The sequence below is a fragment of the Rattus rattus genome, chromosome 1 (assembly GCF_011064425.1).
Source record: "Rattus rattus isolate New Zealand chromosome 1, Rrattus_CSIRO_v1, whole genome shotgun sequence".
NCBI lineage: Eukaryota > Metazoa > Chordata > Mammalia > Rodentia > Muridae > Rattus > Rattus rattus.
Window position 1 is genome coordinate 183,425,138 of NC_046154.1, and position 14,567 is coordinate 183,439,704.

Consider the following 14,567-nt stretch of genomic DNA (forward strand, 5'->3'; position numbering starts at 1 on the left):
TTCCACAGAAATTTTGGGATAATATCCAGGCATGACAAATTAGAAAAAGCCTAAGAATAGGCTCATACAGGTATGCTAGTTTACTACATTTGTTTCGGATTGTTTTAATTTTCAAAGTGGGTGTGATTTTGAGTTTTGTAGTTTTATTATTTCTCTGTGAGAGAATACAAGATACAAGGTTTTCTGGTGGCCCGCTGAAGGATATGCTGATTTGGGGAAAAGATTTTGTCTTTATGTTTTTAGAAAAGGTGATTAGGTTCTAGACATCTTCCAGAACTATATGGATCAGATTTGATAGAGGGAGACACCCCCACTCCCCATGGAAGAACTAGAATCAAGAGAATACAAAAAAGGATCAGAATTTCATTCTAACCAGTCTGTATACCCTACATAGACTAATAAAATCCATGCAGATATCTTGATGATACTTAAATTTTGTTTTGAGATTTACATATTGCAGAATGTACAACTTTGGTCAGTCTCATGGTAAGACATGCTGAACTGACCTGCTTGAACTCCTGATCTCAGGGACTTTCAGCCGTACCCAGTCAGGACAAAGACATCAGAGACTACAACAATTGTTGCTGTAGCCTTCTTAAGGCCAAAGAACTTCCCCATTATCACTACCCCACCCTTTCAAGATATCTCAACACCCATATTCAGCCAGAAGTTATGAAAGGTAGTCAACCCAATTCCCTGGGCTTGGGGACTAGAGGTGATTATTATAAAACTGTCTTTCTGGGGAATTTAGAAATGGCCATAATTTAGCAGGGAGGGATTAGCTAGAATTGTTTGTGCAGCTACAATCTCATTTGGTAGAAATCCTTAAAATAGTTACTAAGTCGAAGTTATAATTTCTCACATTGGTACAGAATTTGTTTTGATGCAGAATCAGGGTTTTTATTGGCATAAATTTCTCCTGTTGATACAAAAATTTTAAAAGTACAAGGCTTGGACCCAGATCTTCTATTAATGCCATTACAAACTGTCTTTAGATAATTCAGCAATACAAGTTAAGGGCCAGATAGCAAATTCTTGGCTCTGGGTTAATTGCTAGGGTGCTTGCCAGATATTTTATTTAGAAACAGCTGAGAATAGTTAATGGACAACAGCCCAGATTATTTTACATAGATAGATGATTTTCAAACACATCAGAAATCCACAAAATGTGACATTTAACGTTATTTATTATTTTGTTGTTGCAATATGTCTGCTTCTAGCAGCTTCCCTTTTGTGGATTCAAAGAAGAAATTGAGCATCTCTACCTCCAGGTGAGGTAGTGCATTGTGCTAGGTAGCCACTGGGCAGAAATTGCCTGTTTCATCTACAGACAAAATAGTGTACAGACAAAAGACACATTATGCAGATTAGTCGACTGATAATCTCTGCCAATTCAGGGTAATCAGACAAAGGTCTGTCAGATGATCCTGGGCCAGAAGGCTGAAGATTGACACTTCAACTTCCTGACTATATAGCTATATAGGTAGGCAGCTGTCTCTACAACTTGTCTCAGTTCTGGAAGCCATGTTAGGCTTCCTGTAGTTTTGGATAATATTGGTTGTTCTTGATTTTCTGAGGGGGTTGAAGATTAATTATAGTCTTACAGTCTACCCAGGCTATTTAGCATTGAGAAAACTCATTTGAGAGGATAGTTTTCAGATAGTATACAAGCTAAACCAGGACATAACAGGTATGAAACTATAAGCCTTTTTTAAGTTAGGATAGATGTCAGAGAGCTCTATTTACTTAACAAAAATGATGGACTGGATGCTAGGTGAATCTTATACTTTATAATTTATAAATGGTAATGGTTGTGTTCAATTTATCCTTTAGAAGAAAGAGCCTTTTAACTGGACAAAAAGGGGGAAATGTGGGTTGCTGTCTAAATGCAGGTGAGGGCAGGCACAAGATAAGGCAAGGGCCTGTGATTGTGCAGTGAAAAAGTAAGGCAGGCTGAGAATTTTGGAGATGGGACAGAGAGTACAGAGAGGGAAGAAGGGAGATGGAGGAAGAGAAGGACGACCCAGATCCTGTGGCTTTAAGTAGCCACAGGTAGCTATGAATATCATATAAGGGATGGATTATTACAGGACAATTTGTCTGATCTAAGTGAGTAGCTTATATCAGTATCAATTGATTCTGAGTTCTTTGGGTGTTTTGTGGGTTGAGAATTTACTGCTATAAATCTGACCGATAAATTACAAGCCTCTAGAATTTTGACTTTTACTAGGTTCAGGGACTTGTGATAGTTAGCTACAAGATGGTTGGTCGCTGAATGGGGCTAGCATGTCAGCGCCCCACCATGGGAACTGAACAAGTAGGGTGAAGAGATTTCAGGAGCTCCAGACCAGAGAGTCCGATGAGATGAGAACAACTTGCTGGTGCCATGTGCCCCCTTTTTCAGTATTTCCCGCTATAAGGTATGATAAGCAAAGCGAGACCACTGCATACACATACAATATATATTACAGAAATATTAACCTTACCAATTAACATCAGCATTTGCAATATTTTTAGTTGATCCAGTACATATCCTGCAACATTTTGACTCAAAATAGACAAAACAAAAGAAATTCTAAGCGTTATATATATAATGCATATTCATGATTTAATGGCTGTTTGATGAATGAAAAGTATTGTTTGACGCTCTTTAAACCCTTGGTTTGACATGGAACACAGTAGATTAAGGAGTATAGGATTGAGAACTAAGGAAATCTAGGTTTTCATCCTAACTTCCTACATTACTAATTCTATGATTAATTAATTTTATTTTTTGAAATAAAATTAGTTTCTCATTAGTATTTAACTGAGGAAAGATTAGTATTTATTACTGGGATATAAGTCCAGTAGAGACATTGGCACATAATAGATGTTTAATAAGCCACCAGTTCAATTTTCATGCATGTTTTTAATCTTCATTTTGAGGGCAAATGTCATGTTTTTCACCAGATATTTTCTAATGTGAACTCACTCTACTCACAGTGAATCTCTAAAGTCACACTAGATTTCATTATCCATTTAATTAATCACAGAGGCCCTAAAAATGAAAGAACACTTAAGTAACTCATGCAGAAGCATTGTTTCCAAAATAAAGCTGTAGATTATTTTAATCTGAAACTCCGGCCTGTACATTTTTCCTAAGTTGAGAAGTGCTGACAAAATACTTGTTGGTTATCATTCATAAGGATTAAAATTAAAATAACTAATTGCTTCAGGTTCTAAATACAGTTCCATGTAAGTGGTAATTTGTCTTATTTAAATAAAGCAGTAGCAGTACATAATGGGACCATTAGTTATATTGAAATGCAATTTATTTCAGCACGCTTCTGACAAAGGTAGAAATGTAGAAGTTGACACGCTGGAGAGACAAGAATAGCTCCAACCAATCTTTGTTCCCCCTCCCCTTCCCCCTTCCCCACCCCTCTGCCTCCGCCATCTCTTGCCTTCGCTCTCTGTTAGTTAGAAAAGCAAATTTAAGCCTTGAAAAGTTAAGGCACAGGAGATTAAGGCACAAAAATGAAATATGTCCTTCAGATAACTTTTCCCTTGGGGTAAGATGTAAAGAAACATCTCCTTGAAATTTCTTTTTCCTGAAGCTGCAACTTGAGGAACCAATGTTAGGATGTTAGGCATACATAGGGAGCCTGGGTAAAGGGTTGTTGACTCTGAAGCAGCCACATCACCAAGGAGTCTTGTCCCAGCATGGAAGAAGACTTTCCTGTAGCTGTATAGACAGAATCCCACCACCCTGCCCTCTCCTAGACAACGTTCTACAGTTTACATGTTCTTGCATCTCCTAATACCACAAGACCATGTGCCAATAGGACAGAAGTATATGCCACTGTGAGCTGTGTGGGGAAAGAGGACGCAGTCAGAATTCAGGAGACAGTTCAGTGGTTGTCTGTGCCCCTCCCTTTATGTAAGAATATGACTTGTCAACAAGCTGGATGTAGGGAGCCTCTTGTAAATGGTCTTAGTTGATGGCTTTTTCATTTGGAAAATAGTGTTGAACAACACAGATAAATCCACAACTCCGCTTATGCATCCTTCTATGAACAGGCAAGTTTTTTGCTGCTCTATGACATCTTTTATTCATTTTTTAAAAGGTGGAAAAGTAAAATGGCTAACTTATATTTATTTGAATACAAAAATATATACACATAAGTAGTTAAATACAATCGAATAGTAGCATTTGTCACATAAGTGCTGGATGAATTTCAGCTATTAACCCTAGTATTAGTTTCTGTTGCTCTGAGCATAAGTAACAGTCATCCTGTTATCCCCTCACGAAGCTCTCACAATGGAATTCCTAACTCTATAAAGTGCCAATTGCCATTGTGTTAAGAAAGAAAGAAAGAAAGAAAGAAAGAAAGAAAGAAAGAAAGGAAGGAAGGAAGGAAGGAAGGAAGGAAGGAAGGAAGAAAGAAAGAAAGAAAGACTGTAAGAAAGAAAATAAAAAAAGAAAGAGGGGTGCAGTGAAGGAGGAAGGAGGGAGAGAAGGAAGGAAATATTTTAATAAAATGTTCAAACACAGCCATAGCTGGACAGTCAAAACAACAACAACAACAACAACAACAACAACAACAACACCGGAGGATTTTTTGTTTTTCTTTTTCTTTTTAATGTAGTTTAATTCTCAGGTCTTTCCATGTGGAAATGCATGTTATTACTATCTGAGAAATATGGTAGGTATTTGGATATTTGACAACCAAAATGAAACAAAACAAAACCAAAATATCTACTTTTTTTTTTTTGCTAAAACTTTATAAAGGACTGGTATCTAATAAAACACACAAGAAGTATCACCTCCCACATATCCAGAACTTGAACTCCATTATGTCTTATTATAGATAAGATGGACTTTGAAGAATGAGGTATCCCAGATCTAGAACGTGAAATGTCATATGTAGTCACTACTATTTGGATGTTAGCTATCAAGTCAATAATAACTAAGCTACAAACTGTAGGACCACAGAGGTTAGGTAAGGGACTTGGGAGTACAGACAGTGTTCATTGTGAAAGGAAAATAGAATTGATAGTTATGCATGATCGGGGCAGATAGAGCCCCATCTGACTATCTCTTGTTGCAAAATGTAGCTAGGGGTAAAGCTGTTGAATAACAACAACAACAAAAAAAAAACAGCAAAATGACTCCTAATGACATTCTGTTACACTCATAGTTCTGTGTCTTGTGCAGCCGTCATCAAAGACGTTTCTTCCTGCAGCAGATGGGAACAAATACAGAGACCCGCAGCCAGACATTATGCAGCGAATGAAAGACCCTGCAACACCTCGTTCTGAAGGGGGTGTCTCTATCAAATCCCTCCCCTCAGACCACAGGAAATCAGGAGGAAGAGAGGGAACTATGAATGTAAAGGCCAGAGTGAATAAAGGATATCAAAAGAACAAGACCCTTGGAGTCAACATGAGCTAAGCTAATATGAACTCAGAGATTGAGGCAGCGTGGACAAGGCCTGCACAGATTTGCGCTAAGTCCTTTGCATACATATTATGGCTTCCAGATTAGTGCTCTCTGAGTGTGCAAACAAGTTGGGTATCTCTTTCTTGTGCCTTCTCTTGGGTACTTTTCCTTCTGTTTATTTGTTTTATGCAATTCCAATGTGTTAGTTTTGTCTGATACTATTTACATTATGTTAATTATAGTATATTATTCCTTAGAAACTCATTTGTTTTTTAATGAGACAGAAAAGAAATGCATCTGGATAGGGTGGGAGGTGGAAACAGTAGAGGGAGGAGAGACTGTAATCAGGATATATTATGTGAGAAAAATCTGTTGTTAATAAAAGGGAAAAGATTAAAATAGAAAAAGAGGTTAAATGCTTTTTTTTTTTTTTTTTTTATTAACTTGAGTATTTCTTATGTACATTTCGAGTGTTATTCCCTTTCCCGGTTTCCAGGCAAACATCCCCTTCCCTCCCCCCCTTCCTTATGGGTGTTCCCCTCCCCACCCTCCCCCCATTGCCGCCCTCCCCCCAAAAGTCTAGTTCACTGGGGTTCAGTCTTAGCAGGACCCAGGGCTTCCCCTTCCACTGGTGCTCTTACTAGGATATTCATTGCTACCTATGAGGTCAGAGTCCAGGTCAGTCCATGTATAGTCTTTGGGTAGTGGCTTAGTCCCTGGAGGTTAAATGCTTTTATCAAAACAAATGATTGTGTGAAAGATTAACCTTGCTCTTTTCAATTCACATGATTGTGTGCTGCTCTCCTTTCTTCATGCACTGAAATCCCTCCTCAACTTGCTCGTATCCCTAAAATGTTAAGGGTTTTAAGTACTTGCTTCTTAGACAAGAGCTTTTTTTTTTAAGGTTGATTAATCTCAATAAAGGTATACTTAAGTATAATTGACCCTCGATCGCTATACAAAATATACATTAACTTCACTCTAGAATACTCAGAAAATGATTTGTGTACATTTTCAAATGCATGAAATTGCTTTAAAATTAAACTAAAGATGATGCTTGCTAAGGTGTGACTTTAGAGATTTTCTTGGTCATAGAGAAGCTCTTGTCTTGTGTTCAAAAGTCAAAAATCACAGTAAAGGTTGTCAAATGAAATTGTTTCATTTTCTTTAAAAGTCCAGCTTTGTATATTTTATATACTAAGATAGTAATAGAGAAAGGCTTGTTTACAAGTGCCACACTCTAGAGGGAAGAGAACAAGTTGCCATATACAAAATATATAACTAAGTCTCTAACTAAATTTCCATGTGCCCGCAATCAGTGGAGGTAATACACGTTAAAGCGAGGGTTTATCTCATGAAAACATTCAGACAGTAGGAAGCCAACATGGAGACAGTATTCTTATGATTAGAACACTGAAGAAATGTTGATCCAGACAGACTGCCTTCTGCTGATTTTATGAGATAGGCTGGCTAATGAAATTTTAGAGATGAAGTTCAGTTCGTGGCATTATATTGAAAATGGGACACGGCGATCAAGCTGCAAGTAAAAACACATTGTCCCCTATCCCCAACTCATCACCAAAACCACAGGATTTTTAACAATAAAAATAAAAATAAAAGTCTCTTGTATAAGGAATGATTGGATTTGCATCACTCAAACAGAAACAAATAGCTGTAGTTCATACAATTCCATAGCTGCATAACAACATATGAACACGGTGCACCTGATTATACAGTCGTTGTTGATGAATACTTTTTTTCTAAGCTCGTTGTTTATATATATATATATGTGTGTGTGTGTGTGTGTCTGTGTGTGTGTGTGTGTGATATATGTATATATATATGTACATATATATGAATAAGCATTATTTCACTAATATGTCTTTGCACACACATTCTGGAATTCCTCTCATTAAGAAGTTCAGATCTAACACATTACCATGATTGCTCTGTGTAGATTGTTGAGATCTTTCTTTTCCTGGCCAATCCCCTTGCGCTTTAGTGATACTAAATCCCTAGCTCTGGTTCTCTAACTACGTTCTCCAGCCAATCCTTTAGGAATGAGGATTTTTATTTTATGCGTGCAGACATTTATGTTTCATTTTTGAAAAACTTGAGAAATAGGATTCTAGAGTCACCATCTTCTCTAACAATTGGAAACAATTTATCTGGATTTCTCCATTATGTTGTTGAGGAATTACCCACTAAATCTAATTCCAAACATTTTTTTGCAGGCAATACCTCCCCTCTTTCACTGCAATTTAAACTATACTCTTTGTCACTGGTGATCTAAATACTCAGTGTGCTGAGTGGAGTTTTTTTTGATTCATCTCATATGTAATTGGATGGAAGTTGTTAAATCTAGGGTTAGATACTTTTATCATTTTTTTTTGAGAAAATTCCAGCTATTTCTTCCTCTGATATACTTCCTTCCGTTCTCTCAAAATCTCACTTATGGAAGAATGTGACCCTCTATTACAAGTATGAGTGTATGTTCTTGGATATCTTCGGATCTCTAATTTATTACATTTTCCAGAGTTATTGTAGCTCACAGTGTTTCTTCACTTCATTTTTCAAACATAAACCAGATTTCTTTTAAGAATTCGAACTGACGCAGCAGTATGACAATGTCATGATGAGACCTTTTACTTTGAATGCTAATATAAACACTTACAGAAGCCACCAATATGAGCTGGCTAGATGGCCCGATAAAGACCATTTGCTGTACAATGACTCAGGCCAGAGTTTAGACACCAGCACTTGAATAATAAACCACACATTCCACAAACACCTGTAACTCCAGCTTTGAGAAGGCAGAAACCCCTTCTGGATTCCACACACGCAAAGCCGTATGCATCCGTGCATCCTCACATAAACTCACTGACACCCACCTGCACACGTGCAAGTAAATAAAATAAATATTTTCTTAACATTAAGATATATTCAGACTTGTCAACTTGGAATATTAGAACAAATGGGTGTGGAAAGTTCTCTTTATGTCCTAAGCAACAACAGCACGTGAATTTAATGGAGCAATGACACTCTTTGTTATTGTATTTTAAGTAAGGCATGGTGACACACACCTTGAGTCTTTTTTTGGAGAAAACAAATAGGGGGATGAGGAGGTGCAGTCCAGTTCTGGCTACACAGCAAATTTGAGGACTAGAGAAAATATTCAGAGAAGAAAATTATTGAGTATATTTAATAGAAGTTACAGGATATATGTATATTCTTAACATTTTGCTTTTTTAATTTTATTTTTCTTGGATATTTTATGTATTTACATTTCAAATGTTATCCCATTTCCCCCCTCATATTTTGCTTTTTAAGATATTAATTATTTTACTATTTTTGGTTGTTTGTGAATTTTACATCATGCACCCCCCATTCCATCCATTTCCCCACCCTTGTACCTACTCCCTACCCAAATAGAGAAAATAATCTTGTTGTGGAAGCTGTAGGGTGTCCCAGTTTGTCCCACAGTATATCCTTTTGTCTACACTTCTTTGCTTAAATGCTCATTGCAATGACTCATTGGTCTGGTATGACATCTCTTGCTCCTGCCATTCTATCAATACCGAAATCTTATTGACCCTCCTCTTGGATATCTTGTCCTTGCCGTGTCATGGAGACCTTATAATTTTACATCAGAAGGACCAGCCCCTTAGTGCACTCCAGCAGTTTATTATTGGAGTAGATGTTGAGGTGGGCCAACTCAAAGTCCTGCATCTGGGCCTGAGAGGTATTTGATCTGATCAGCCTGCAGACTCTACTGCTCTCACAACCTCAAGGCTGTCTCAAGGCAAGGTGCAGGGCCAGTTTTCCCACTCTCATGATGCTAGGGGTAGCTCTTCCACCTGATGAAAGTAGTGAGGGATGAGGGAGAGGAGGGCAACCTCTCTCTCTGATCCCCAGCATTGCACAGCAGACAAGAGGCAGAGTTGGTTGTCCTTCGCTTACACCCTATTCATACCCTGGAGCCAATTCACTTGCAAGGTCCACACCCAAAACCAACTTTACTACCCTCCCTAGACAAGGAGCATGAACTACTTACCCGAGTGCTGCAGTAGGTGAGGGGCAGGGACAGCTCTCCTCCTCTCATGGCCCAGGGCCAGCTCTCCCACTAAGTCAAGGCAAGGGTTAGGGGCAGTTCTGCACAGCCCTCAGACATCAACTTTTCCCCGGGTGGCAATCCAGGCCAGAGACATCTGCCTGTTCTTTGGTGGAAATAGACTCCTGCTGCTACAGGGCCACAGCCCTGCACTGAGGTCCCTGTTGGCATCACAGGCCAAGACTCTACCATGGTCTCAGGTGATATCACTAGATACCCCTCTCAGGCTGTCTCTCACTAGCCTCCAATTTTGCCTCTCTTCCTTGAGTCCACCTTCTGTCGCTCTCTTCTATTTCTGTCATTTACTTGCTGCTCTTCATGGCGCTATAGTCTCTAAGCTTCTGGAGTTGTCTCAGGGTTGGTCTTATGAGTACTATACCCCATTTGCACATTATGGCACTGGGCAAGGGTTATCCACAGCATGATATGCTACTCCTGCCCTACTTGGTGCTGGACTGGTGGTCATCTCAGGCTAGCTCCCTATCCAGGACCCCATGACACTAGTTTTATGGTCATCTTGGTCTTGCTTCTTGCCTGGGCTCGCAGTCCTAGGCAGGGTTCTTCTAATGTCCATCAGCTTCACTTATTTCATGGAGTGTTAGGCTACTAACCATTCAGATGTTCACAGGTCAGAACATGGAGCATAGACATAGCCTCTCTCCTCTCTTCCAACCTACTGAGGCACATGTGTCACAGCGGTTATAATTCCTATTTACTTCGCGAATATTTTGCTATTAGTTTCTGTCATCAGACCCATGTATAAAATGTGTTATGCTTAATTTGGTGCATCGCCCCGGTACAAATTGAAAGACAGAGTTTAAGGCCAATATGGCTGATCATTCTGACACAATGCCAAGTCAATACAGGAAACACATATGGTTCTTTTCCCTAAGTTGACAGAAAAGCTGAGGTTTCCAAAGTTCTAAATTATACATACACACACATGCAGAGAGAGGAGGGGAGGAAGAGAAGGAGGATGAGAGATAAAGAAAAAGAGGAGAAAGAGGCTCACACACTTGCACAGAGAGGGAGAAAGAGGGAGACAGAGAGGGAGAGGTGGAGTCTTTATATTCTGGAGTTGTCCAAACAAAATCATATATACATCCACCATGCTCCATGTTATAACAAAAAAAAAATCCAGATTATAGCCAAGTCCCGTTGCTACTGTGGCTGGTACCTGGCACATTTTATAGCTTCTCCATCATCATCTGGATAAACATCTCTAGTTTCCTATGCGGAGATCTTTATACTGGCCACTTTGAGAGTGTGTCAATGGGGTTTGGTTTAAAAGCTGTCATTCTTGCTCTTTTCATCAAACCTTAATAGTGCCTCCTTAAATAAAGCGTTCTCTGACGCCCCACTCAAAAGTCGGTAGCCACACTACTGGTCTGGTAGCCTTGGGTTCTCATCTCAAATAAAAACCGTTCAACATAGACCTATCATTTGAACCAGTTTATAAGAACCAGAATGCAAGAATCATAATTTTCTAATTTGGTTTGGACCACTCCATTCTCTGGTGATCAGGAAAGTATCTTTTACACAGTCAGTAAGGGATTAGCAAGTACCAACCTGTGGGACTTGCTGCAAACACAGTGATGACCGGGTTAAATTCAATTGCTAGTTTCTGAGTGCTTACAACTAGAAGACAAATAAGTTTCCTTAGAACAAGCTAAAAACCAGTATGATAGGGGTTAACAACACCAGTCACAGTGACACTTGTGTCAGCTCCTTTTGTCGAGAGCCACTGAAGTATAATATACACACATCACTATATTGTTTATGGTTTTGATTATCATGACCCTTGTCTCCAAAATGCTCAAAGGTCATTATCATTAAGTAATGTCTGTGTTTTCTATTTGAGATTGCTCTCACCTCTCTGCCTCCACGGCAGCACTCTATACAGAACCATCTAATTGATGATAGATGCATAATTAACTGATTCAGTACCTGGCAACTTTAGGACAATTATCTTGCTGATACCGAATGTGACAAAAACGAGGGAAAAAAATCCAGGTTGATCTTTCTCAGTATCAAAGTTGATATAATTCAGTTGCTGTTGTGTTTCTCAGAACTTGAATTTCAGTCAAGATTTTGCTCACCTCACAGACAGTTGCAAGTTTTAGGAGCCTAATTAACATTCCTTGAATAGATGGATTGAAGTTCTCCCATAAATATCTTCTAAGGTCGAGGTGAATTGGATTCAGTCTTCTTGTGTTCTTAAGTACTCTATCTCTAAGCAGTGTGTAGCTCAAATAGAATTAGGAAAGTGTTTAGTCTTGTAGCGTTAGCACAATTTTTTTGGCTGTGTTCCCGGTGCTTGGACTATTCCAGAAAACTTGAAATCAATAAGATGCTCTGTTGTTGAATCCCCTCAGTTCTTAAACTTAAGCTGACTGGTCTATAAAATTTATTTATTTATTTATTAAATTTATTTATTTATTTATTTACTTACTTACTTACTTATTTGTTTGTTTATTTTGTTTCTAGAAAGCAATTCTTGGGTGTGCATTTTATTTGTATCCTGCCTGAAAATTTTATAGTCCTCTTTGTGCATGAACAAGAGTATAACCAGTGATTTTGTTTCTCTTGTTGCCACAAAAAAACCGTGCCTTGAGCTCAACACTTTTTCTTTTCATTTTTCCTCCTCTGTCGTGACCTCTGTACTAGTAAATGTGTTTGCCACGATAAGAGGATTCCAACAAGGAACTGTCACAGGCAATTGCTGCACTTGGGATGAGTGTATGTCTGTGGATATGGATTCTGCTCTTGGCATCATGTTTCTGCTAAGTTGCAGACAAGGGTTTGTGGCTATTGTGACTTTGTGGGTAAGCAGCTAGGAGACATACTGTATTTCTCATTTTGAGGTCTGGGGCACCCATAGGAGGTACTGACAATACTTTTACTATTCTTTCCCTTTCAAACTCATTTCTTGTTCTCTCTGTAGTTTCCTTCTTCATCTCATGCTTTCTTCTTCTCTGCCTTTGCTATATTTTTCTTCAACCAAAGGGATAAACTTTCTCCCCATTTTGACTCTAAGAAGTAATTCTATAGAAAAGTAAGCAAGCACAATGAGATGACACTTTCCACAAAGTCACTTAAGCATGTTCCCATGGTTACATTGATTGAACTATCACCACCCCTCTGTTATCTTTTATTTGAGTTCCAATGGTTTCCTGCCATTATACTTAAAACCTTTTGAAAAATGAGTATGCCCAAAATAAAAATAACAATAATTGGTCATTTTCTATAGTTTTCAAAGAAGTTAACTGATTTTGAAAATACAAATGGTGTCTTCTTTTTGTTAATGCAAACTCCCAGACTTCCATAGATAATCCTACACTACTTTCCTAACTTCAGAATTACTTTTCATAAGACCTGTTAACAAATGTCCAGCAAACTTGAACAAGTACAATAGTCAAATCTGAGTCTTAAGTCTTATTCTACTGCTCTAGAGCAGGCCTGAGGTTCTCAGTTTTTAACAAGATAGAAAATGTTTCTGTTACATAGAACAAACTTTTGGCAGGCAATGGAGAGTTAGAAGCAAAGCCCTGGAATCTCTCTCTGTGTCACTGCAAGCTCTCTCTGTCTCTCTCTCTGTCTCTGTCTCTGTCTCTGTCTCTGTCTCTCTCTCTCTCTCTCTCTCTCTCTCTCTCTCTGTCTCTCTCTCTTTGTCTCTCTCTCTGTCTCTCTCCACCCCTGTGTGTGTGTGTGTGTGTGTGTGTGTGTGTGTGTGTATGTGTAAGCATTGATCAAGCTAATACCTAACTTCCTGACTCAATGATAACACACTGGTAGAGATGGGTAGCAGGTATAACTGGTCCCACTTGATAGAGTTCTCAAAGGTAATGCTTTTGTTGAATGCAAGAGAAGAAGCAGGGCTTTATCCAATTCTGTGAGTTTCATACAGCAGCTGTCTAAGAGGAAGTAAGTTCACCTCCCAAGAGTTTCTCAATATTGTCACATAGTCATACATGGAGAAGCTTACAGAACCCTCTTTCCTTTTCTCATAGAAATGTTGGGCTGCTTGCTCTTTTACTCTCATAATATGAGAATGCCATTTCTAAAGGAGAGAAATTTAAGTCTCTAATTTTAAAAAAGATTCAAATTGGCATCACCATATCCCTCCTCCTAAGAACACAAAGCAAAAAACTTCAAGGACATAATCACCTTGTTAAATATGGAACAGCAAAGGCAATGTAATCAGGAAACAAAATGAAGACTCTCTGTCAAGAGAATGATTTAGTGGCTGGCATATGTAGCCTCTGAAGCACTGGGAGCAAATCATTTGTAAATGTAGGAAGCCAATTACCAGTAATGAAATATAGTTGAATAACAAAGAGTAATTCTTCTTCAAACTATAGTAATGGATTGAAAATAAACTTTCCAAAGAAGCATGTTCATTCTACAGTTCTTTACACACACACACACACACACACACACACACACACACACACACACACACACACACACACATCACTTTAATTGTCAGGTCCCTTTGGAGTCAAGTAGTTCCAAATGATATTTTAGCAAGAATTCTGACAGCTGGGGAAAATCCACCTGCTGAGTTACTACCTTTTAATTGAAAGCATGACAAACTTGACTAGAGAAGCAAAATTTAAAGTTAAGAAATCTGTTAGTAATGCATTCTAAAATTAAATTAACTCTATTATGAATAAGGAAGAAAACCAAGTTCATGATTTACAATGACTTTCTTTATTTCTTTCCTCTATTTCTCTCAGAGAATTCACTTGCACTGCCAAGCAGAGAGGCAAGCAAGCAGAATTTTGGGGAATTTCAGTGTTTAAGAAGATAGGTGCACAAATAAGCCATTGCTAAATTGTCCAAAACAAAGTTTAACTCATGAGAGGAAGGGCGGAGTTGCCTTAAGATAAGAATTGAGGAAACAGATGTAACAGCTGCCAAAGACAATGAGAGGAAGTCATAGACTTCAAAGAAGTTTTGCCAGGTTATGGATCATGGGATCCCATTTCCATCCAGTCTAGGGCTTTCAGTCTGACCATCATTAATATCTGA

The 14,567-nt window shown here is 38.5% G+C and overlaps 1 non-coding gene across 1 annotated transcript; it reads right to left on the bottom strand.

Moving 5' to 3' along the window:
* Positions 1 to 10,127: 10,127 nt before the first annotated feature.
* On the bottom strand, positions 10,128 to 10,260 carry LOC116890578. Its single transcript, XR_004386741.1, has one exon. It is a non-coding gene; the product is annotated as a small nucleolar RNA SNORA17 (small nucleolar RNA).
* Between the last annotated feature and the right edge of the window lie 4,307 nt (positions 10,261 to 14,567).